This window comes from Moschus berezovskii, chromosome 15 (genome assembly GCF_049115385.1).
Source record: "Moschus berezovskii isolate FMDL1 chromosome 15, NW_MosBer_1.0, whole genome shotgun sequence".
NCBI lineage: Eukaryota > Metazoa > Chordata > Mammalia > Artiodactyla > Moschidae > Moschus > Moschus berezovskii.
This window is the reverse complement of record NC_142474.1, coordinates 44,431,063-44,455,998: the sequence shown is the minus strand read 5'-3', so window position 1 is coordinate 44,455,998 and position 24,936 is coordinate 44,431,063. Positions and strand designations below refer to the sequence as shown.

Below are 24,936 nucleotides of genomic sequence, written 5' to 3'. Positions count from 1 at the left end.
CTCCCTGTGCTTTACGCCATGTCATCCTCCCCAGTGGGCCTGCCTTGCATCTAGACTCCTCTCCGCTGGAGAAGGATGGAGCATCTGAAACCCAGACAAGTTGATCATTTCTTTCTCACTGGGGTACTTCTTTAATGAAGCAGGTACACGTTTATAGGTGGCATATAAGATTTACACATTAGCTGGTTTTTTATTTTTACAACATCACATGGCATATTGGATCTTATTTCCCTGACCAGGGATTGAACCCTGCATTGGCAGGGTTCCCTGCATTGGCAACACAGTCTTAACCACCAGATCACCAGAGAAGTCTCCCAGGAACAGATTTTAATTGAGATCTTATTCCACCTGGAAACCTTAGGCCATAGTTTGTAAACCCAGAAGCCAGTGGGGGCTGTATAGGACCATAGGAAAGGGTGGAGACCTTGGGAACTTGGCTAGTCCATCCTGATGAAGATGGCAATAGCTACTCAGTGTGACTCACCAATTTTTGAAAACCAAAATCAGGGGACAGAAAGGAACTTCACAGACTGTTCGGGTAAACTTTTATTTTACAGTTGAGGATAGTGAGGCTCTGGAAGACTGTGTATTTTCTCAGTGACCCAGCAGTGAGTCCCAAGAGTCCAGAGCTTCAGGTACTGAGGTCTTTCTACTCTACCGCTGCCCCTGCGGATGCTGGTTAATCTCTGTTTCACTACCATCCCTTGCAGGGCCATTTCACCCTCCCGTTCCCCTGCTCTGAGCCCTGAGGTACCTCTTTCAGGCTCCCTTGTTCCTTGGACGTCGGTTGGATTTGACCAATGGTTGGCGTGAGCCAAGGAGTGGAAAGCAGGGGAAAAAGGGATGAAGGTATGTCTTCGCCAAGTCCCCTCTGCTCCAGGCAGTGTTTCCTGGCACTGTCTATGCCCCTTCACAACTATGGTTTCTGTCAGGAGATCCTCTTCCCCAGAGCAGTTCTCATCATGCTCTTGAGATCCTTCCCTTTGCACCTTTAGGTCTGGGGTGCTAATGGCTCCCATTGCTGTGGGTTCCTGGTTGCATTTTGCTCTCCTGTGAATCCTGGCTGTACCATTGTGGAAGTCTCTTCACTGACCCATCTAAGTTAAATGATTTCCAGCCGGGAAAGTGATGTCCACTTGTGTTTGCATGCCTGGATGACAGGCTAAGTGAGAGTGAAAGTTAGTTTTGCATTTTTATTTTTTCCTTGACTTCATTTTGTATGGCACAAGCAAACCCTCCTTGGAAATAGCAAAAGTCTGTTCCCCAGGGTATATCTGAATAGTCAATGATGTGCCCAGTTTAATTAGCCATTAGGGAAATGCAAGTTACAGCCACCCTCAGAGTGGCTAAAATGAAGAACACAGACAATGGCAAGTGTGGGCGAGGAATGGAATAATGCAAACACTCTGGTACTGTTGATGAAAGTGTGAACTGACATACCACCACCCTGGGAGACAGTGTCAAATAAAGCTGCCACGTCCACGCTCTGTGATCCAGCAACGTCACTTTGGTGTACTCGTTAGAAATGAGCTCCTGCGTGCACCCCAAAACATAAGTCAAGATGTTCATTCACAGCAGAGCTCTTTGTAAGGGCCGTAACTGGACAACCAAGTGCCCAGCAGCAGTGGAATGAACTGTAGTTTACCCACATCATGGAAATGCAAGAAAAATGAATGAACTACAACTACATGCAACCATGGAAATATCACACATATGATGTGGATTGAAAGAAGCCATGCTCAAGATGTACAACCATAGAAAAATCCACCTATGCTGTTAGAAGTCAGGGTACGGCTACCCTGGCTGGACAGTCAGGCCTGGGGACTGGGAGGGTACCGATTCTTGATCTGGGTCCTAGTTACAGAGGACTGTACAGTTTGAAGGATATACTCTTAATATGCATGTCTTTTTTACATACTTTTATAAAACCCTCTTTCCCCTTCAAATCTATACTCTGGCAACCACCTAGATCAACCTAACATGCAAGTTCTAACTGGAGATGCTGCTTGGCTCCTGCAGAAGTGTCACCTTAGATAGTTTTAAGTAACATGCTATGACAAAAACTGATCTTTTAAAAATCACTGCTGTGCTTCGATGGGGTTTGGGACAGGCCCCCCACAATAGGGCACCTTGGCATACTGAATATTTTGGGATGTAGGAGTTTGAGAAAATGGCAAAACCAAGAAGGTCATGCCCACCTTCTCCCTCCAACCCTTCTTCCCTGGAACAGGCCATAAAACCCTCCTGTGAGAGGTATCCCCCATATCCAGAGGAAAGCAACATCTTTTTCTCCAAAATAAAGGACACTGAAAGAATCCTTAGCAAACAGGACTTGCTATTTTCCCACAGTTTTCTACCATTCCTCACACACTTTAACCTGTCATATTCCTCCATGCATGTCCATTCTTCAACCAACCCAGCTCAAAAGTACATAAATCTGGGACTTCTCTGGTGGTCGATTGATTAGGACTCCATGCTTCCATTGCAGGGTGCATGAGTCCACTGGTCAGGGAAATAAGATATCACATGCTGCATGGCTGCAAAGTAAAAAAATAAATAAACCGGGCCAAGATATATTTAAAAACCCAAAAAAATACAGAGCTCTGTTTCTTTGGAGATTCATTTCCTTATAAAGTTTTCCATGTCATGTAAAACCTATGTTAAATAAGCATGTCTACTTTTCTCCTGTTCATCTTTGTCAATCTAGTTCTCAGACCCAGTTGGGGACCCTAAGAAGGTTGACATGTACAAACTCTATGACTTAGCAACTTCTCTGTGCTGGCAAATTACCCCAAAACAGAGGAACCTGACTGTTTCTCTCTCTAATATCTGGGTATTTCAAATCTTGCAGTAGACGCTGCTGCAAATAAGTGACTGTACTGGAACCTGCATGCTATTGGGAACAAAGCCAGGCATAGCATGTGTGCAGTATGTGTAAATTCTGGATGTTGACCACGAGAATCAGTGGAGTAGTTAGTTGGGCCTATACAACTCCTGCTGTGCTTACTGTATACACAGTAATGTATAATGGAGGAGGAAATGGCAACCCACTCCAGTATTCTTGCCTGGAAAATCCCATAGACAGAGAAATCTGGTGGGCTACAGTCTATGGGGTCACAAAGAGTCAGACGTGACTGAGTACACACATATGTTACTGGATACAAAGTGGACCCAGAGAGTTATTTTTAGAAGTGTTAAGAGTTTGGTTGTAAATATCTGGACTCTCTTCAGCAGATCTGAGTCATTGCTTGAACAGGAGGAAATCCGAGAGAAGTTGTGTTGGAGCTGAGAGCAAAGGCAGGGAAGCCAGGGTGCTGGGGTAGCCACTGAGATACATAGCCTTGTCCAAGACAGCTCTTAGAAACGTTTACTCCAAATCACAGTCATCTATAAGCCAGCCACATCCAACTGCAAAATCAGGAAAGAAAGAGAGGGAGGACAAGCCGGCTTGGCTCAGAGCAGAGCAGGAACCATGCAGCTTCTGCTGGAAGGCCAGAAGATGATCGCAACTGCACGTATGTGCCAACTGACGCTGGGGTCTGCTTTTTACAGCTGAGATGGGAAGCAGAGCCACACAACGGCTACATCAAAGAGTGAGGTCACAGCCGAGGAGCTGGGATGCGGAGGTTTATTAGCAGAGCCCTGCCAACTCCCACTTTAATTAGCACATGGACCAGCGATGGAGTCTCATTACATTTCCCCCCAAATCTTGATGTGGCTTTCTCACATTCCCATTTGCAAGAGGACAAAGGCAAATAAGAAAAGCAAGGCAGGAGAGGAGGACGTGAGGAAATACAGTGGCAAGGGTCACTAATTGCATTTTCATCTACTAAAAAAAAAATTTTTAAAGTTTACCAGTTAAATACACTTAATAATTTAAGAGAAATACAGCCATTGGAGCTCAAGTGACAAAAAGGAGAGGAAGAAGGAAAGGAAGGTGAGGGGGTGGGTGCAGGGAGGAAAAAGAAATAGCCATAAAAATCCACGATTGTTACATGGGAGCGTCTTACTAGATGTTAATCTACGAAGTAGAGATATCATAAACTGAATGCTTTTTAAATGCATTTGGGACAGTGTGGCAACTTGTTTTGTAGATCAAAAGTCCTTGGTTTGTATAAATACTCAATGATTATCAATGTGGTACAACCAGTGGGTTTTTGGACAGCAAGTTTCAAAAACTTCCCATACAAGGAAGAATTAAGCTCCTGAGCGATTCTATAAATTGCTTTACACAGACAAAATATACATTGATGGAAGTAAATGGCAGCCTTCCTATAGGCTATTAACATGTGGACTTAATATCTTAAAACTTTTATTCTGAACATTTTAGTCTGAACAGACTTCTTTGAAAATCCTATGTTTGCCCCCTTTCTAGTTAAAGCTCAAAGTTGAATTTCCTCCTTTGACATTTGTTAACAGGGCTTGTTCATTCATTAACACTTCAGCAAAGTGTCTGAGATTGTTGGAAGGATTTTCAAGTCACATGGCAAGAAAGGTGACCTGGGAAATTCCTGCTGGACTAAATTTCTGAAAAGAAAGAAGGAAGGAGGAAAGACAGTATCAGGTCTCCTTGTTCGTTTAATTTGCTGACCACCAGCGATTACTGCCAGGAAATTGTTATATTGTTCCCAAACCTTGAAAGGGATATAGAGTGATTAAAAGGTTGGCCTCCCACGTGGACACAGGAGCCTTTGGGATAAGATTGACTCTTAAGTGTCCAGATACAGGAAGAGGAGAGACCTGACCCGGTTGGCTGTCCACAGTCTGACATTCAAACTTTAGTTGGCTCTTTAAAACTGTCAGTTCATGGAAACCAGACTTTCTCTGGGAGCAACGGAAAAATCAGGGAGCAAGGAGTTCAAAACAGTTTCCAAGAAAAAAATGCACCCTTAGGGATTACAGCCTCTGAGGTTTTAGTCAAGTGACCTTGTGGAACTTCGCTCACATGAATGGGCCTCCTGTTCCCCCCTTTTCTTGTCAACTTCCTTAAAATGTATATTGGCAATGTTGCCCTGAATTCAGTTTTGTATTTTGTTTTACTTTTTCCCCAAAGGTTTCTTATATTGTTGCAAAGTTATCAGAGTCATTATCTTAAATAGCCCTGAAAATCTCCATCGAGTGGATACCAGCATGAAACATTTGGGGCATATATTTCTACCTGCCTCGGTCTCCAGCAGAAAACTTGGCTCAAGACAGCCAAACTCTTGGAATTCAAGTCCAAAGGAAAGTTCTCATTGGAACCAGCTGGAATTACATCCCCTCGCCCCATACTCCCCAAGGACTGGAGAGTGCTAGGTGGGGTTGGTGGAAATGAATTATAGAGGATCTTAAGGTTTACATCCCACCCTGAAGGGCTTTGGTGACCATGAAACAGCAGATGCGTGCCCAGCCCCAGGGCAGGTCTTCAAATGCTAATTAATGAGAATTTATATGCAACTACTTTATATCAGCCCGCTTTATTCATTTATTTTATAGACTTCCACATTTAGAGCAGTTATAGTGAAAGTCACTCAGTCGTGTCCGACTCTTTGCAACCCCATGGGCTATACAGTCCATGGAATTCTCCAGGCCAGAATACTGGAGTGGGTAGCCTTTCCCTTCTCCAGGGGATCTTCCCAACCCAGGGATTGAACCCAGGTCTCCCGCATTGCAGGCAGATTCTTTCCCTGCTGAGCCACAGAGCAGTTATAAGGTCACAGTAAAAATGAGCAGAAGGTACACAAATGCCAAGGATGAGACGGTTGGATGGCATCGTCAACTTAATGGACATGAGTTTGAGCAGACTCTGGGGAATCGTGAAGGACAGGGAAGCCTGGCATGCTGCAGTCCATGGGGTTGCAAAGAATCAGACATGACTAAGTCACTGTGCAAGGACATCTTTTCATACGCTTATTCGCCATTTGTACCTTTTCTTTGGCAAGTTGTCTGTTAAGGTCTCCGAGTCATTTTTAAACCAGGTTCAGCCTGCCTTTTAGAGTTAGTGTCTTACCGTCTCTGGCCGCGTGTGTGGACTAGAATCCCCAAGTGTAAAGAAGTTTTTTGTGGGAAGTTTCTGGCGTAAAGGAGCCGTTGAATCTTACCAAATTGCTCCTCTGCCAGCTGTCAGAAGCTCCTTTCGGGAGTACCATCCTTAAACTGAGCACTGAGCACAGTCAAACCCTGACACCAAGGATGAAGATTTTAAGTTGTTCCCACTTTCACCTAGCCCTCCACCCTCCCGGCACCTACTAGCTTGTTCTCTATTCAGCTGCCCAAGCAATTCACACTGTACCACTCCTCTGTCCCTCAGTGGCCTGTCCCGGCCACCCCAGCTTCTAACTGCACCTCTAACCCATCAGGAAGGCTCCCAGCTCAGGGCTTCACACCTGAGGTTCCCTCTGCCTGGAGGCCCTTCCCCAGAGGTGCCAGTGGCCCCCTCCCTCCTCCCTGAGCTCAGGTATTGCCCACCCACTCTGTTTAAGGCTGCAGCTCGCAACTTTCCCCCCACCGCACACTCTTTGCCTTGCTTTGTCCTTTTCCATTGCATTTATCACCATCTGACATCCTCTATATTTTGCTTACTTGTTCATTGTCTGTTTTGTGCAAGAAGTTGCCCTGGGAAGGGGTCTTTGTGAGTGTGGTTCACTGCTGTTCTCCCAGCATAGAGAACAGAGTCCAGCTCTTATTGGGTTCTCAACAAGTATTTGTTAAGCGAGTATTTTAAACAAGTGATTGGGTCATCATTTTGAGAACCCCATTGGGCCAGATGTTACTTAGAGACACAGTAAATACATTGCGCTTGAAATTCACACCATCAAACCTCTTTTAAGTGAGAACACCATACAAGATGCTTTGATTATTTTACTAAAGGAACTTTGTTGGCTGTGATCCAAAAGGACTTTTCTAAAGCTCTTATCCTCTGTTCTTCTGTTATTTGCTTAAGACACCTGTGACTGCCTGCTGTGAGTCACCTCAAGCAATGAGAAATTTTCCTGTAAGACTTTTATGTATAAAGTCCATGTCTTTGTTTTCCCTTTTCTCTAGAATTGGAAGCAGACTAATTTCCCAGAAGTCAGGAGATGTCTGCAGAGCTGTCCCTCCCACCTCTGCTCTCCAGAGGGGGGTTGGGGGTGGGGGGATAGCATTCCTGCAGGAGGATTCTCCAGGTCCCCTCCATCTGGGATGTTGAAACAAAGCGTTGGAGTCAAATTCAAGTCAAGCAGAGACAGAATCACTGTGTTCCTTTGAAGTGTCAATGACAGAGGTTTATAAGAGAAGTTTCCAGAAACCAGGCAGAAAGCTGTGGCCGGCTTTGGCTGCCTGGCCCTCTGTCCTGTCATCCTTCCTGCTGCGCCCATGGGTGTCTCACCCACTGCGTTGCCACTGAGCACTTCCTGTGACCAACTGGAAGATCCAGAGAATCGCGATCCCTCAGGAGCAGCCCTCAAACCACAGCTTCCATAGATTGATGTATACATGTGACAACTCCTCCCCTTGCGGGGTCCCGTGGGGGGTCTTCCACACTGGGGCTTATCGCAGATGCCGGCTTGATCACAGCATCGATGGGCAGCCTCTGCCCAGGGTCCCTTCCTTGATGTCTCACTCCTCCAGTCCCCTTCTTTAATTTTACTTATTTCCTTTTTAAGATTTTTTTTTTGATAGGGACCATTCATAAACTCTGTGTTGAATTTGTTACAATATCATTTCTGTTTTATGGTTTGGTTTTGTGGCCACAAGGCATGTGGGCTCTTAGCTCTACCTAATCAGGGACTGAATCCACACCCTCTGTGTTGGAAGGCAAAGTCCTAACCACTGGAACATCAGAGAAGCCCCTGCGCGTCCTTTCTTTGAATCGGCTTCTTTCTTTCTCTGCCTCCATTTTCTTTCTTCTCTCCTGCTCTTTAAATCCCCATACTCTTCTCCCCCTGCCCTCCCTCACCTGTCTCTTTCATGTCCTGAGATGACAGCTCACCAAGGTGATCACAATCCCCATGTTACTGTTGGGGGTTATTTTTACTTGAGGGCATCCCAGGCCACCCAGAGGCCTTGGAAGCATCCAGACATTACAGGGTCAGACAAGTGAAAGATGATCTCCTTGCCTGCGGAAGACTCAGCTCACTAAGAACCAGGCAGGGTGGCCTCTGGAAATAGCACAACTGCCTTTCAGGCACATGGATGGTCTGGGGAAGGCAGAGCACATGGGGCTCAGTTAGAAAGCCCATGAACCCAGGACCAGACCCCTCCACTGACGGAGTGACCACCCTCTGCACATTGTCTTTGATCCAGGTGATCCTTGCCCTGGGGGCTTCAGTTTGCAGCTAGTGCCCAAGAAACTAGGATTGCCCAACCAGAAAGTTTGACACTAAAACAGGAGGCTATGAGCGAAGTGTCCCATGAACTCTGCATTATCAAGCAAGAAGGAAGTCATTTCAGCCTGGAGCAAACCTATCACTGCCACCAGTGGCTTCCGTTCACCGCCTGCAGGGCTCTGCTATTACAGCCACTCTGGTTATTTGTGTTTTCTGAGACTCAGAGTTGGGAAGGATGGAAATCAATGGGAAGTAATTCTTGGAAGGTGATGGTGTTTGTCAAAAGTGAGGATTTGATCTTTCATATGTTGAGTTCATGGGCTTCCCAGGTAGTGCTAGTGATAAAGAATCTGTCCACCAATGCAGGAGATGCAAGAGACAAAGGTTTGATCCCTGGATTGGGAAGATCCCCTGGAGGAGGGTCTGGCAACCCACTCCAGTATTTTTGTCTAGACAATCCCATGGACAGAGGAGCCTGGGGGACAATAGTCCATGGGGTCACAAAGAGTCAGACACAACTAGAGCAACTTAGCATGTATGCAGGCATGCACGCATGTTGATTTTATAAAGTGTTTCTAGAGACAACAGTTTATAGATGTTGGATGGTCTCTAAAGCAATAGCCAATACCCCCATCCTACCATATCCCCCATCTGAGAGCATGCCATCCAGCGGCTTCCAGCTATGAGCCCTTAGGACCTCCTGGGGCTCGGGAGTTCCTCGGTCATTGGGAGTAACCCCCCACCCATGGCTGGGGGGAATTGCTTAATAAAGACGAATATCAGATGATGTCACTTATATGTGGAATCTAAAATAAAAGATACCAAAGAACTTAGCTTACAAAGTTGAAATAGACTCATAGACTTAAAAAAAACAAATTTATGGTTACCAAGGGGGAAAGGTGGGAAGCTTAAATTAGGAGTTTGGGATTAACATATACACAGGACTATATATAAAATAGATAATCAACAAGGACCTACGGTACAGCCCAGGGAGCTCTACTCAGTATTCTGTAATAACTATATGGGAAAAAAATCTGAAAAAGAGTGGATATATGTGTATGCATAGCTAATTCACTTTGCTGGACACCTGAAACTAACACAACATTGTAAATCAACTATAAGTGAATATAAAATAAAAATTTAAATGTCAATGTTGGCAAAAAAAAACCCACTATAATATTGTAAAGTAATTAGCCTCCAATTAAAATAAACTAATTAATTTTTAAAAAAGAAACCATAAAAGTTATAAGCATAGAAAAATTTTTAAAAAAGGTCCTAGCAAACTTGCAGGTCCCTCTGAGGTGGGCCCCCTGAAATGCCCCAAAGTTACCTGGCAGGAGCGCCCCAGGAAGCCTCTGGTAAACTGTTGACCACATGGCCTTGCTGTCTGGTTCCCCTCCTTGTCTTCCATCCCCTCTCCCCACCAGCATTTCCTTTAGTCACCTCAAAAGTAAACATCAGCACCCTCGTCATTATCTTAGAATCTCTTCTGCGGAGCACAGACTCACTTAGACACAAAACCCAGAAATCTCTGTTAACACTGAAATCAGGTGAACAATTGAAAGTCTAATGATGAAACAAATTAAAGAATGTTTTGTTTCTGCTTATCTTTAGGTTCATCATGCCTCGCCTCCATGTGGGGTTCTCCTGTGTCTCTTTACACCGTCCCTCTCTGGGCATGTCTATCCACATGTCCAGATTTTTCCTCTTCTGCAAGGACACCAGTCAGATAGAGTAGGGTCCGCCCTAATGACCTCATCCTAACTTGATTACCTCTGTAAAGAACCTATTGGCAAATAAGGAGGCATTTTGAGGTACAGAGAGTCAGGGTTCTAACATAACTTTTGAGTTGCTTCACCAGTGGGCAGCTCAGCTCATAACATAGTTTGAGAAACATTTGGAAATAGGAAACTGTCTGACAAAACTTTCATAAAAACTGGATTGGAGTAATTGCTTTCATTTCCTTTTTTAAAAATGCCTGGTTAAGCTATAAAACACAATCTTTCAACACATTTTCAACTTAACTTAAAAATATTTTTCATGAATGAGAAATAAACGATTTATTGAAAGACTCCTGTTTGTGAATGCAGGCTGTATTCGTTCACTGATGGTAAGCATGGCACAATAGAGGATACTGGAAATGATGCTGAAGAAAATGTACAAATTTGTATTTTATAGAGCAAGTAGTAGTGTTAGTCACTCAGTTGTGTCTGACTCTGAAACCCCATGGACTGTTGACCACCAGGCTCCTCTGTCCATGGGATTCTCCAGGCACGAATATCAGAGTGGGTTGCCATTCCCTTCTCCAGTGGCATAGTTTGAACAGTCAGCCAAGGTGGTACTTTTGGTATCTAAGAAGTTTGATTAACCACGGATGAAGAGGAATTATCTCTCAGAATTTTACTTAGCAGAAAATTCAGTTTACGTGAATTCAAACTGAGTCACAGTGACGGTAATTTATTTTGTTCTTAAGCTACAAAACAGCTTCCAATAGAATAATGTCTCTGTGCCAAAGCTAAAGTGCTGTGATTAAATAGAAGGTGAAAGAATGGGAGTTTTCCAGAATTTATAAAGAGAAAGAGTCATTGGGATGGTTAATCAACACAACCTGACTTTGCATGCATACCTGATGCAATGTTGAACTAGAGATATATTTTTTTAATTGACATAATTCACATACCATAAAATGCACCCTTTTGAAATGTATGATTCAGTGCTTTGCAGTATATTCACAAAGTTGTCCAACTATCACCAGTGCATAATTCCAGAACATTCCCATCACTCCATAAAGAAACCCTATATGAATCAGTCCTTACTCCTCCACTGTATGTCTCCAAAACCTGGAAAATTTAATCTCCTTATGTTTCGGTGGTCTTCCGTCATAGCTCAGTTGTTAAAGAATCCACCTGCAATGTAGGAGACCCTGGTTTGATTCCGGGGTTGGAAAGATCCCCTGGAGAAGGGATAGGCTACACTTTCCAGTATTCTTGGGCTTCCCTGGTAGCTCAGCTGGTAAAGAATCTACCTGCAATGCGGGAGACCTGGGTTCGATCTCTGGGTTGGGAAGATCCCCTGGAGAAGGGAAAAGGCTACCCACTCCAGTATTCTGGCCTAGGGAATCCCATGGATTGCATAGTCCATGGGGTCGTAAAGAGTTAGACACCACTGAGCGACTTTCACTTCACCTCAATTCACTTCATTTCACTATATTTCAGTGGATTTGCCTAGTCTGGTCATTTCATATAAATGGAATCGTATAATACATGACCTTTGTGTCTGGCTTCTTTCACTTAGCACAGTGTTTTTAAGGTTCATTCAAGCTGTAGCACGTATCAGTACTCGGCTGAATAATATTCCATTGTATGTATGTGCCACGTTTTGTTTATCCATTCATCCGTTGATAGACACTTGGATTGTCTCCACTTTTTGGCTATTATGAATAATGCTGCTCTCAACATTTATGTACAAGTTTTTGTGTGGACCTATTGTTTAAGTTTTCTTGGGGTTATTCCTGGGAGTAGAATTACTGGTAACTCTATTTAACTTTTAAATGAACTGTCAAACTGCTTTCCAAAGTGAGCTCACCATTGCACAGTCCCATTAGCTATAATATGAGGGTTCCAATTTTTCCATACCCTCATGAACACTTTCTATTGTTGGTCTTCTGAGCAGAGCCATCCTAGTGGGTATGAAGTGGTATCTCATTGTGGTTTTGATTTGCATATTTCTATTATTAAAGGTGTTGAGCACCTTTTCATGTATTTATTGGCGATTTGTATATTTTCTTTGGAGAAATATCTATTCAAACTCCTTGCTCATTTTTAAAATTGGGCTATTTGTTTTTTTATTGTTGAGTTGTGGAAGTTTTGTGTATATTCTGGAGGCAAGGCAATAGTGAAAAAGATGATTTTAAAAAAGCAGTGTTGACAAGGACCCACAGGAACGGTTCCACAGACACTGATGGTGAAAGTGAACGTTACTACAGCCATTTAAGAAAATTATTTGGTAGCATCTAATAAAACTGGTCATCTGAGCCAACAATTCAGCTTCTAGATATATACTCAGCAGAATTCTAAACACGTATTCATCTAAAGAAATATACTAAGATATTCATAGGAGCACTACTTATATTAGCCCCAAATTTGGAACAATCCAAATGCCCAGAAAAAAATAGATGGATAAATAAATTATGCTGTAGTCATAGAGACAAGTAATATACAAGAATGGGAGTCAACATCTATGACAGTGAGTAAAAATGCGGTAAATTTTGAGCCAAATAGCTAAACACAGAGGAATTCATCTCATAAGAGTCAATTTATATGAAGTCAAGAAGAGGTAAAACTATTTGATGCTGCTGGAAGCCTGGTAGAGGTTATCTTTGGGGGGCTGGGAGGAGGAGTCAGGGAGCGGGCATAAGGGGGCTTGCATGTGATGGTGATTTTCTCTGTCTCGATCCGATGCCGACCCAGGCATTTGCCATTTGTGATAATTCCTGGAGCTGTTCCTCTATTATTGGTGCACTTTGTGGGCTGGATCTCAATATAAGGTTTGTAAGAAGGAGCAGCTGGTGAAAATCTCTTTTTCTGCTTTTGAATCACCTTTTTTTCAACTTTGACTGTGTCTTTGAACTCTACTCTTCTAATTTAGTGGCAATATATTGGTTTCATCTACCCTTGCTGACCTCTTCATTTAAAACGAAGCCACCTTGAATGAAGCCAGGCCCTGGGCATGGTCTGGGCTCATCCCTTCTGGATTCATTCCAGGTTATCCTGAAATCAATACCACCTCATAAATACGTACTGATGGGGCAGGTATCAAAGCTGTATGCCAAAGTGGAAACTTAGAATTCTGAGGAAACTTGGTTCTGAAACAAAATGGGTGTGACTCAGACAAGAGGGTCTTTGCTTGCACTTCCTGAGTCAGAAGTTTGGGGAACATCGTGAAAACTGAACTTCTTGTCATCAGCAAGTCAGTCACTCATTTCTCAATGCACCCAGCCCTTCCCGACCACCTTCATGGTTTGCCAGTCCAAGAAGGTGGGAAATCCCACTTTCAGGTCACACTAGGAAGTGTCCGCAGAGCCATCACTAAAGCGTGGCCTAAGCCTTCAGGCTTCATTGTCACCCTCCAAGGTGTCAAATATCTGGAAACTGACTTCATAAAATGGCTTTTAAAAACAACCACCTCTTTTTTTGGAAGTTATTATTTAGTTTTGATTTAATACAATAAACAGCATTCATATTGTAAAGGATTTAATGAGTTTTTGAAAGATAAGTGAGCTCACAATATCATGATCACCGTCAAAACATTTTCTTCCTCCTCAAACCTCGCTGCTGTCCCTTCCTCCCATGCCCTTGCCCCTGCCCCCATCTCATTGCCACAGCAGACTAATTTGCATTTTCTAGAGTAAACTGGCTTTTGAACAAATGAGCGCAGCCATAGGTCAAATCTAAGCACGCTTCATACACATACATACAGGCACACACACGCACACATGTATCTACACATGCACACACACTCCTTTCTAAGGGCAGTCTCTTCCCACAGTCTCACACCAAGGCAGACAGCCTGAGGTCTCTTCCAAGAATACCGGTGACCTCTTAGCCACAGAGTTGGAAGTGGGCAGCAAATGTGACCCAGCAGGCTGAGAGCAGGGTTGGTCTAAGTGCTATGTCCAAGAGAAGGAGCCATGAGGACTCAGCCGTGCTCCGGAAGCAGAAGCTTTGGGTCAGCACAGGCCACTGCCTAGGATACTCAGGGGTAAGATGGCAGCCACAGCCCCCAGGGGCCGGAGCAGCCAACCCCTGTAGATGAGTCCATGAGGGATGCTCTGACAGTGGACTACAGGATGGAGCCTTCAACAGCAGAAATGTGTTTTCTCATCATTCTGGAAGCTGGAAGACCAACAAGATCAAGATGTCAGTGGGCTGGTTTCTTCTAAGGCTCTTTCCTTGGCCTGCAGGTGGCTGTGTCCTCTGTGCGTGTCAATGTCCTATTCCCTGTTCTAATAAAGACATCAGTCTTATTGGATCAGGGCCCACCCTAATGACCTCATGTTCACTTAGCTCACTTCTTTAAAGTCCTTTGTCTAAACAAGGTCATATTCTGAGGTACTCGGGGATAGGACTGCCACTTATGAATCTGGTGAGGGACCCAATTTCATCCATAATACCCCATTAAGGGGACAGATTGGCAGACTCCTCCTATGCGTTGGGGTTCAAGTGTCCTATCTATGGAGCTGAACCCCTGGGATCAGGAACCCCTCTAGGCTTCTGATACGAGCCTGAATTTCAGTCCCTGTGAGTCCCCTGCTCCTCACAATTGTCCAAGAATTCGTGAAAGATCCCCGTGGCCTGGCTTCTCACCTCTCTTTGGAGTCAACCCCTGTTCCTTGAGATTAACCCATCTAAGTAGTTTCTCTTTGAAGCTAGAAGTATAAAGTGTGTTGAACAGTAAAACCTGCTATCTGGCTCCCAAGGAGGTGAATGCAGGCAAAGGGCTTCAGAAGTGAACTCTTGGCCTGATGGGGGAGGCAGGGGGTGGGGAGCTGAACTCTTCCTTCTCAAGAACCTTTCTTTTTAAAATACTGGCATTTCAGGTAACAATAACATCAGGGCAATTCCACTGATTGGAAGGAAGTATTTTACCCTTTTAAATCTGTGCTTATTATAAACCTCTCTTAGGCATATGAACCAGAGGTACCCAATTCTGTGTTTAATAACAAGTACTCTGGGGGACAGACAGACAGAATGGGTTGCAGGCCCTGCTCCTTCAGGGTCATGGGTTTTGGAGCAGCTGATAGGAAAATGTGCTTGGCTCTACACTTTTAAAAATATAATCTCCTGCCAAGTTTTCTCAGCGAAGTAGCGTGTTGCCTGAAGGAACGAAATCAAGGGATGTTCTTAAAGGAAAAGTATTCATCAGCTTAAGAATCAGCAACGAAATAAGAAAAAAGTTCCTTATCTATCTTCCTGGGAAGTGAAAGTTCATCTGTCCGGAAGCATTTTTATCAAAGTGAACACAAAGTGAAGAATTAGGAAAGTGCTCTTGCCAAAGAGTGACATTTTTAAGAAGCAAGAAAGAAGGTCAAGGGTCAACTTACCCACCATGAGCTCCAGCAGAGGCCACACCCTGCTGGCCAGAAAGCCAGAGCCCAATCATGGGCAGATTTTGTTAGCTTGTACTGCTGTTGCTAAGTCACTTCAGTTGTGTCCAACTCTGTGCGACCCCACAGACGGGGGCCCACCAGGCTCCCCCATCCCTGGGATTCTCCAGGCAAGAACACTGGAGTGGGTTGCCATTTCCTTCCCCAGTGCATGACGGTGAAAAGTGAAAGTGAAGTTGCTTAGTCGTGTCCGACTCTTAGCTGTGCTACACTATGTTAAAAATACATGTATTGGAATAAAGTGCCAAAATTTAAAAGTTGGGAGGTTTCATGCAAGCATTTACATTTCTGGCTTTTCTTTGGCAACTGGAAGTCTTAGCAATGTTGAGTCTCAGATGGCTGTAACCCGTGGAAACTGAGCTGTGGAAACATCATGGAGACTGATGGAGACTCTGCCCTTGACCAGATCCTGGCTGGGCTCCTCTGAGCCTCTTCTCCACTAGGCCTGAACCTTGACCTTGAAAGGCTTGAACAAACAACAACAGTCCCTACCAGCTCAAGACCACATCCCTAGGCTGACCCAAGACCCCCTTCAGTTGTCTGCCTGAGAAAGCTCAGGCTGCCAGGATAATTCCCTGCTTGTTTCAGCCCATCCCTGAGGCTACCCCGTCTCCCAGCCTCTGTAGGAAGTCAGGAGCCTCACTTCCATAAGTGCCAGGGAGCAGACCCAGATGGATCTCACAGGGACCAACACTCCCTTCTCTGCTTTGTAACTTTTCACTCCTCTGGCTCTACCGGGACCCTGATCATCCCCTCTCCCAAATCCCTCATTCTCCTTTTAAAACCCCTAGTCACCTCTGTTCAATTCAAAGCTGGACTTAGTTCACACTGGACTCTTCCCTAAAACAGTAGTTATTACTGATTAGAAATTGTCCATATCACTTTAACCAGCGGCCAGCTATGTTTATCTTTGATAAGATATAGTATACACTGTCCCCACTTTATCTCAGCCCCTACCCAATTCCACCCCCTCCCATTCATCTATGCCGAATATACATACATTGTCAATGATCAGCTGACTTGCTTTGGTATTTCACAAGCAGGGAAGAGGGAAATAAAATAATTTTTATGCCCATGTCTCTCCCAGAGAGGGAAAATGATAGATAACAGAAAGCCTTGTGGTTCAAGAAAAGTGGAAAAATGCATGATTTTTTTTAGAAGAATCTTTTAGAATCTAAAGGCCATGCCTAATTAATATTAAATACATGGGGCTGGCCACTTCCCACCAGATCTTACCTGCCTGCGTCTGGAGACACCTGAGTTTGTATCCCAGAATCTGAAGTCTAGGTACTGCACTAACCACGCCAAGCCTCTGTTGAAGACCTCTGTGACTAGCCTCTGGACAAGGGCAATGTGACTAGGCTTCAAAGCTCCCTGCGGTACCTCCCCCTACCCTTCAGCTCCACCTGACACTCTCCTCAGCCTCCAGACTGGGCTCCATGTGAGACCATCAGCAAGTTTCTCATTCCCCCCAAAGCTGAACTCACATGCTTGTCAGGAAAAGGCATTTAGAGAAACCAGGTGGTAGGCAAGGAGGTCACCTTGCAAGAAAGGATGGTTCATCATTCTCTGTGTTGCTTCATCCATAGGGTCAGCAGTTAGGTCAGGACTGATATCCTGAGGCTTCATGTCAAACAAGATGAAGTTTCATAACAGCCAGCATCAGAGATACTGTAAACGTCCTCACTTCTGGGGTTTCCCATAATGAGTGCTATTGCTTTTCCCTCCAGCCTGGCTCTGAGGCGAAAGCATGTTGGGACTTCTCTGGTGGTCCAGTGGCACCAAGTCAGGGGCCCAGGTTTAGTCCTCGATCGTGGAACTGGATCTTGTATGCCACAACTAAGAGTCTGCATGCCATAACTAAAGATCCCTCATGCTGCTATAAAGATCAAAGATGCCGCATGCCTCAACTAAGACGTGGCATAGCCAAATAAACAAAAACAAATATTAAAAAAGAGCACATGTTCCCCTGAGAAGGGCTGGGTCTTCTGAAGTCCCGGCTGGCATGAAACAAGTTCTCTGTTCATCACCCTCAGTTCTTTGACAAAGAAATTGTGTTCTGGTTAAGAGGGTAGGTTCTGGAGGCAATCCACTCATGGGAAGATGCTGGCTCTGCCACTGACCAGCTGGGTGGCCTCAGGCAAAGTGTTCCTCTCTGAGTCTCAGCTTTTGCCTCTGTTGACTGGGGAATGATTAACAGTAACGATATAATGATAGTGAAAGTATTAGCTGCTCAGTTGTGTCCGACTCTTTGCGACTCCATGGGCTGCAGCCCACCAGGATCCTCTGTCCACGGAATTCTCCAGGCAAGAATACTTCACTGGGTAGCCATTCCCTTCTCCAGGGGATCTTCCTGACCCAGGAATCAAACCCATGTCTCTCTTGCATTGCAGGCAGATTCTTTACCATCTGAGCCAACAGGAAAGCCCATCATGATAGTAGTAGCCCTCAAATCTGTTGGGAAAAGTGCATGAGTTGCTGCAAAGAAGATGGAAAGCACCTAGAGCGACGCCTGGGATGGATACGGCATTTAATAAACGTGATATGAGATTCTTATGAAATCCTTTGTGTCTTCCATAAGGAAGGAGAGAGATGGCTCTGCCTGGGCAGAGCAGAGGGAAGCAACTCTTGGTGGGATCAACACGGAGTGGCCATGGAATGTGGTTGGACCGGGAGCTGCCTGAGCAGGGTTTCTCCAAGAAGCAGGCGACGCCTTGGGCAGGGCCCATCTCTACCATGGGATTGTTCCTTCCATTGTGAGATGTTTGGGAGCCTGGCCTCTGCCCATCAGATGCCAACAGTACCTCCTCTTCCCTAGCTGTGACAACCTGAAATGTCCCCCAACATCGCCAAATGTCTGCTGGGGGACAAAATCCCCATCAGCTGAGAAACCCTAGTCCAGAGGGAACAAGCTGGTGCAGAGGAAAGAAAACCGCAGGGCAGTGGCAATAACTTGACTTTTCCTAGAGAGCAATTGAGTTCAGCAAAGACTCCTTTTGCCCTTCTATTTTTCCAGTGGTTAAACACATTTATTTGGATACAAGTGTGGTGTGTGTTATGGAAAATGGATCTAAAAAGAGAAGGAACTGACATTACCTCCACAAAAGGGCAACATCGAAATAGAAACACTTCCATGGCATGTGATGGAGGTTTCTGAAGACTGGTAAAAATAGCTGTCACCTGTGGGGGTTGTGTGAACTGGTGAACCCGGGAAGGCTGCTAAGTAAGGTCCTGGTGGGATTACGTCTCCCGTGGCTTTCTCTGTGCCCCGTGTGTGTGTTTGTGTGGTAGTCACTCAGTCGTGTCTGACTCTTTGAGACCCCATGGTCTGTGGCCTGTCAAACTCCTCTGTCCATGGGATTTCCCAAGCATGAATACTAGAGTGTGTAGCTATTCTCTTCTCGAGCCAACTCAGGGATTGAACCTGGGTCTCCTGCATTGCAGGCAGATTCTTTACAGTCTGAGCCACCAGGGAAGCCCACTGTACCTACTACCCTACCCCAAATACATACTTTGTGTCCCATTCTGGGCCGTGTTCTAGATTTTCTTCCAGAAGTATTCCCACCAGCACCTCTGGGGAATCAACATTTTGGGGAATTCTCAATTGTTAGAAATTGCCCCAAAGACCTGGGAAACCAGCATCTTTTCTCCATCTTTGTATCAAGGGGGCGGATGAACTTTCTCTTTAGAATGTTCATTCACCCGTGGTTTTTGGAGGTCTCCTCCACTCTGATGACCCGGGGATCTCATGAAAGTATAGGTTCTGATTCAGTAAAACTGGAAAGGAGTCAGCATTTCTCACAGTTTCCAGGAGATGCTGGCTCTGCTGGTCCATGGACCACGCTGAGAGTCCAGGTGTCAGCAGACAATCCTGGAAAAGGGAGTCTTTCTCAGCATCTAAAATCAAAGATTTCCATTCGCAATGTGGAAGCAGCTAAGAGTCATTTTTACCACTGGAATAAGTCCTTGGGAAGTGTTTTTGTCCACACAGACAGGCACCTCCTCCAGGGTGTATAGACGTAGGACGAGATGAGTTTTGTTTGGCCTTCTGGCATTTCTTTCTTGTGCCCTCCTGCATCTCTGTTGTGTACGGAGCACGAGCTTCTTTCAGGAGGGATGGCAGAGGCTGAAAGGGGGATGCCAGAGCCTGGTGGAGGGTACCAGGAGGCCTTCCCCGGCCAGTACACAGCCCTGGGTGGAGCCCGAGTGGTCTTGGCACGTGGGCGAGGGCAGGCGGGGGGCCACTCTGTGTGTGGTGCCCGGGGCCCTTGGAAATCCCCCCTGAATGGCCAGGAGAAGCTTGGGAGACGAGTGGCAGGAGACGCGGCTGTCAACCACACCGGTTTCCCAAAGGATTTTGCAAGTGCTCACAAAAGTAGAAAGGCTAGCCTGAACCCTGGGGGGTCCTTTCTGAACAGGGAGATTACGCTGGGGCCTGGCTGCAGCCTGAGGGTGGGGAACAACAGGGCCATTGTGGGGCAGGGCATTCATATTGAAGATAAAATATGAGCTGGGTGGTCCGGATAATGAAGGCATTTATGACTCTGGCTAAGCATATGTATGTCGCACTGAGCCACAGATTACCCTGGCGGAGGCTGGGCCCATGCGGGGTCTGGAGGGGTGAGGCCGGCCGGGTGCAGATCAGGGATAAAGGCCCCGATGATCAAAGCCGCCCAGGGGGACTAAAGAGCTGTTTATCTGTGACCTGGGGACACAATGGATTGAGAAATGCCATTTCGCTGAATACCGAGACTGGTTTCCAAGAGCGCCCTTAAAAACCCTGAACTTCGGAGAAAAATGCTCTCGGTCCACCACTCAGAAAGAGAACATAGACCAGACACAAAGGGTGGCTGCCGAGGGCTTGGGAAGCTGGGTGACCCGGTGACCTGAGCGCAGGTTCACAGCTGGGATGTGGGGGGACAGACCGCTGGCTTGGCTGTGACTTGATAAGCGACCTTGGGCCAGTCACACAGGTTTCACATTCCTTGTCTGCTGAGGACCGAGTGACGTGAGGACTGAGCTGGGAAGTGACCAAGCCCCCTGCAGAATACGGCAAACGCCACGCCCTGTTCCATTTCGCCTATGAATTTTTCAGAACAGGGAGCACCACACATGCCAGGTGTCACGTGCCTTTGTCTGCCTTAAGATTTCTTCTCCCTGTTTTCTAACATATACAATTTAATGAGCTCCGACATAGGCATACACCCTCAAAAATATCACACTTATGGCAATGGACAGAGACATTGTTCCCAGAAGTTCCTTTTTAAGACTTTATAGTCCTTCCCTCCCCTCAGTCCTCCCAGCACCAGGTAAGATCTGCCTTCTGTGACTTTATTTATTTTTCAAAAATGTGTATTTATTTATTTGACTGTGCCAGGTCTTAGTTGTGGCTTGTGGGATCTAGTTCCCTGACCGGGGATGGAACCCAGGCCCCCTGCATTGATATCAGGAAGTCTTAGCCACTGGACCACCAAGCAAGTCCCCTCTCTTCTGTGACTTCAGATTAATTTTGTGTCCCCCTAGAATTTTATATATGTGGAAACAGAATACACACTATATACAGTATGGCCTTTTTCACTCACCCCAGTGATTGTCAGATTCATTCCTGTTGTGCGCATCAGTAGTTTGCTCCTTTTGATTGCTGAGTAGTATTCCACTGTATGGATGCACTGCTCTCTGTTTGTCCGTTTCCTTGTTGATGAACATTTGGGCTTTGTCCAACTTGCAGTTCTTCCACATAAAGATGCTATGATCATTCATGTTCATGTCTTTACCAGGACAACTGCTCTCATTTCTCCAGGAATGGAACACCTAGTTCATGTCAGAAATATACGTAACTTTTTAAAGAAACTGCCAAATTATTTTTCAAAGAGGGTGCACCATTTTATTATCTGTTAGCAGAGTGGTTCTAATTGCTTCACATCCTTTTCAACACGTGGTATGGTCAGTTTTTTATTTATTTATTTATAAATTTTATTTATTTATTTTTGGTTGTGCTGTAAGCGGGCTTTCTCTAGCTGTGGTGAGAGGGGGCTATTCTTTGTTGCGGTGCTTTGGCTTCTTATTTCAGTGGTTTCTCTTGTTACAGAGGATGGCCTCTTGGGTGCTGGGGCTTCAGCAGCTATAATACGTGGTCTTAGAAGTTGCAGCTCCCAGGCTCTAGAGCATGGGCTTACTAGTTATGGCGCATGGGCTTTGTTTGCTACAGCATGTGGGATCTTAGTTCTAGGACCAGGGATTGAACCCATGTTCCCTGAATTGCCAGGTGGATTCTTAACCACTGGACCACCAGGTAAGTCCAGTCAGTTCTAAATTTTAGCTGTTGTAGTGGATTTGTAGTGGTGTCTCAGTAAGATTTTAACTTGCATTTCCCTAATAATTAGTGACATGAAACACCTTTGCATGAATATATTTGCCATTTTAAAATCTCCTTTGGTGGAAGTACCTGTTTAAATCTTTTGCCCATTTTAAAAAAATGAGTTGTTTTAATATTGAGTTGCAAGAATTGTTTATATATTCTAGATACAAGTCCTCTTTGGATATATGTTTTGCAAATATTTTCTCCCATTTTTACGCTCTGTGGAGGTATTTTGAGAACTGAGAGGTTACAGCTGAGAAGGGCAGGGGGTGCTCCTAGGCTGGAGTCTTTCATTCTGAAATCCCTGGTGTTTCAGGAGCTGCTTCTCCTTCCTGACCTGCTTTGGGCTCTTTCCCATGCCAATGAGATGGAAACATCTCAGCGGAGTCTCACTGCCTGGGTTTTAGGGCCTTTATATGTCACACCATGCAGTGCCAAGCATCACCTGGCTACTATGCACACCTTCTCATCCTCTCCATAGAAGTGGGTGACAGTTATCTGAATAGCCCCAGCCCCTAGAACAAATATTTGGGGTGGATGACAGAGGAGATACCTATAGTTCAGTCTCTGCCAGTACAACCAACAACACCTTAAAGGAAGGAAGGATTTGGTGTCACTTGTTAAAAATTGCAGATTAGCTATGGTCTCCAACCCTACTCTCTACCTCATTGGAGGTAATACATTGGAGGTAATCCCCTATAATTTTCTTCCTTACTTGGTAACAGCAGGAACAATTTTTTCCTTTGCATATCAGATAATCACATTGTACCTTTTAAATACAAACAATGTATTTATCAATTATATACCTCAATGTCATGTAGCAGTTACCATTGCTGCATAACAAAGTACCCCAAACCTTAAGGGTTTTTTAAAAATCCCTATTTGATCTTACTCAGAAGTGGACAGTTCTGTTGATGCAAGCCAAACTTGGCTGGGCTCAGGTGGGCTCACTCTCAGACTCACATCACAGGGAAAGAATCCCAGTTTCTGCCTGCGTTGTCTCTACAGAATTCGGCCCTTGTGTTCCCACTGGCCCTGCTGCTCCATCTCCATGGTTCTCGATCAACTCCTTGCAGCACTAACACTGCCTTTGACACAACTCTGGTAAGAGTCTGGATTCTCTTCCACATTCTGCTGAGCTCAGAGGGGTCTGTGGGCCTCTGGGGCTGTCCTGACTTGGTTTCCCAGGGGGCAGGCTTTGAGGAAAACATTGCTGTATTAGCAGCTCATCCCAGGGAGTTGAGAAGTGGGGAAGGACAGAGAGGCAGCCAATACAGATTGTGTTTATGATGAGGCCACCATTACGGGAAACTGGGCACAGCCCACGTGGGGACGAACCTCGTGTTGCCCCAACCAAGGGACAAAGAGTGGAACCTTTGCTAATACAAGGGTCCCCTGGGTGACTTCTGGGTCTGGGGTTTCTACCTCCAGGCTTCGCTGCAGTGGGACTGCTGACCCCGGGTTGGGTTTAGTCTAGTCACCTGGGTTCGCATTTACCCTTTTCAAGTCCACAACAAGTAAGCGCTGTTCACTGTGTCGGGGACCCGCACAGACTACAGATGGACTCAGACAGTACCAGAAGTAAGTTCGATCTGTTTTCTCCCAGGGCAGCATCATCCCCTGAAGATCATCATCATCCCCTGGGCATTTCTCCCAGAGGCTTCATCCCCTGAAGCCACTTTTGAGGGGCCGAGGGAGCTGGGATCTTGCATTGAAGGGCTCAGTCATGCCAATGAGGGCTGGGGCTGCACCTGTTTCGGCTTTGTTGTGCATCAGTGGGGGAGGGGGGATGCCCAGCCCAAACCGCCTCCTCTTCACCCCGAGCTTGCATCACCAAACAGATCTGCTTTTCAAGCCGCAGCGGATATTTTTAGTGATTTATCATGAAATGTTTTGTTACATGGAATGACGGATTACCGCAGAACATTAGAGTAATCCCTTGCAGGCTCATGATTTGAAAGTCCACAAAGGAATGTAAGCAGTTGGAGGCAAGCTAGCTTAACAGTAGGAAGAGTTTGCAGTGGTCTGATTTCTCAGAAGATATCGTGTCAAACCTTTCACATAGTGGCTGTTGAGCTTGTTCTGCTCTGGAAGTGAAGTGTGTTTTGTGACAAGTCTTTGTTTCAGATTCTCAGATTCTTTCCTTGACCCGGGCTGAGTGATTCTGGACCTGCGTGTTTTTCTGCTTTTCATATTTTCACCATCTGGCAAGGCTGAGTCAGACCACTTTTCTCTTGCTTTGTTTCCCCACCTGTCTATAACCAGCAATGCTTGTGATCCATGTATAGAATTATTTACCCTTTAAAATTTTATTTTATACTAGACGATAGTTGATTTACGATGTTGCATTAGTATCAGGCGTACAGCAACGTGATTGAGTCATACAGACACACGTATCTAATCTTTTTCAAGTTCTTTTCCCATTTAGATCATTAAAGAATATTGAGCAGAGTCCCCTGTGCTCTACAGTAGGTCATTGTTGGTTATTTAAAGTATAGTAGTATGTATATGTCAACCCCAAACTCCCAATTTTTCATTTTTCATTTCATTTTCATCTATTCATTTACCATCACATCGAAAAGAATAAAATACCGAGGGATAAACCCACCTAAGGAGGCAAGAGACCTGTGCTCTGAAAACTATTACATGGTGATGAAAGAAATCGAAGATCATGCAAACAGGAAGATAGACCACGTTCTTGGATTTAAAAGTCAACCTTGTCAAAATGACTACACTAACCCAGATCATCTACAAAGTCAAAGGAATCAGTATCAAATTACCAATGACGTTTTTCACAGAAATAGAATGAAAAAAATTATAAATGTGTATGGAGACACAAAAGACCCTGAATAACCATTGTGTATCTTCATACCAGCTTGTGTAGTTTCTTGCTTTTACAGACTGAATAACCTCTGCAGTGTCAACCTTCATGTGTGGGTTAATTGATTGACATTTTCATTTATTCAGGAAGCGTTGCTGAGTGTATCTCTGGGACCAGCATCAGGAGGTTCAGCAACCACGAAGTGATGTTTACTTGCACTATGTGATGTCAAACACTCCAGTCCAAAGGCAGGAAAAGACTGATGTCCCAACTCAAAGGCTATCAGACAGGAAGGCCTCTCTCT

General features: G+C 45.1%; 1 long non-coding RNA gene across 2 annotated transcripts in view; it reads left to right on the top strand.

The window, feature by feature from the left end:
- The window catches only part of LOC129559187 (uncharacterized), a 32,238-nt gene extending 9,020 nt beyond the window's left edge, over nt 1–23,218 (top strand). The window contains exon 3 of one of the 2 annotated variants that reach the window (XR_008686479.1): nt 22,820–23,218. This is a non-coding gene — a long non-coding RNA (uncharacterized LOC129559187). Of the gene's footprint in view, nt 1–17,846; nt 18,287–22,819 lie in introns of those variants that run through there. The other variant, XR_008686478.2, reaches the window with a different exon arrangement.
- The last annotated feature ends 1,718 nt before the right edge of the window (nt 23,219–24,936 follow it).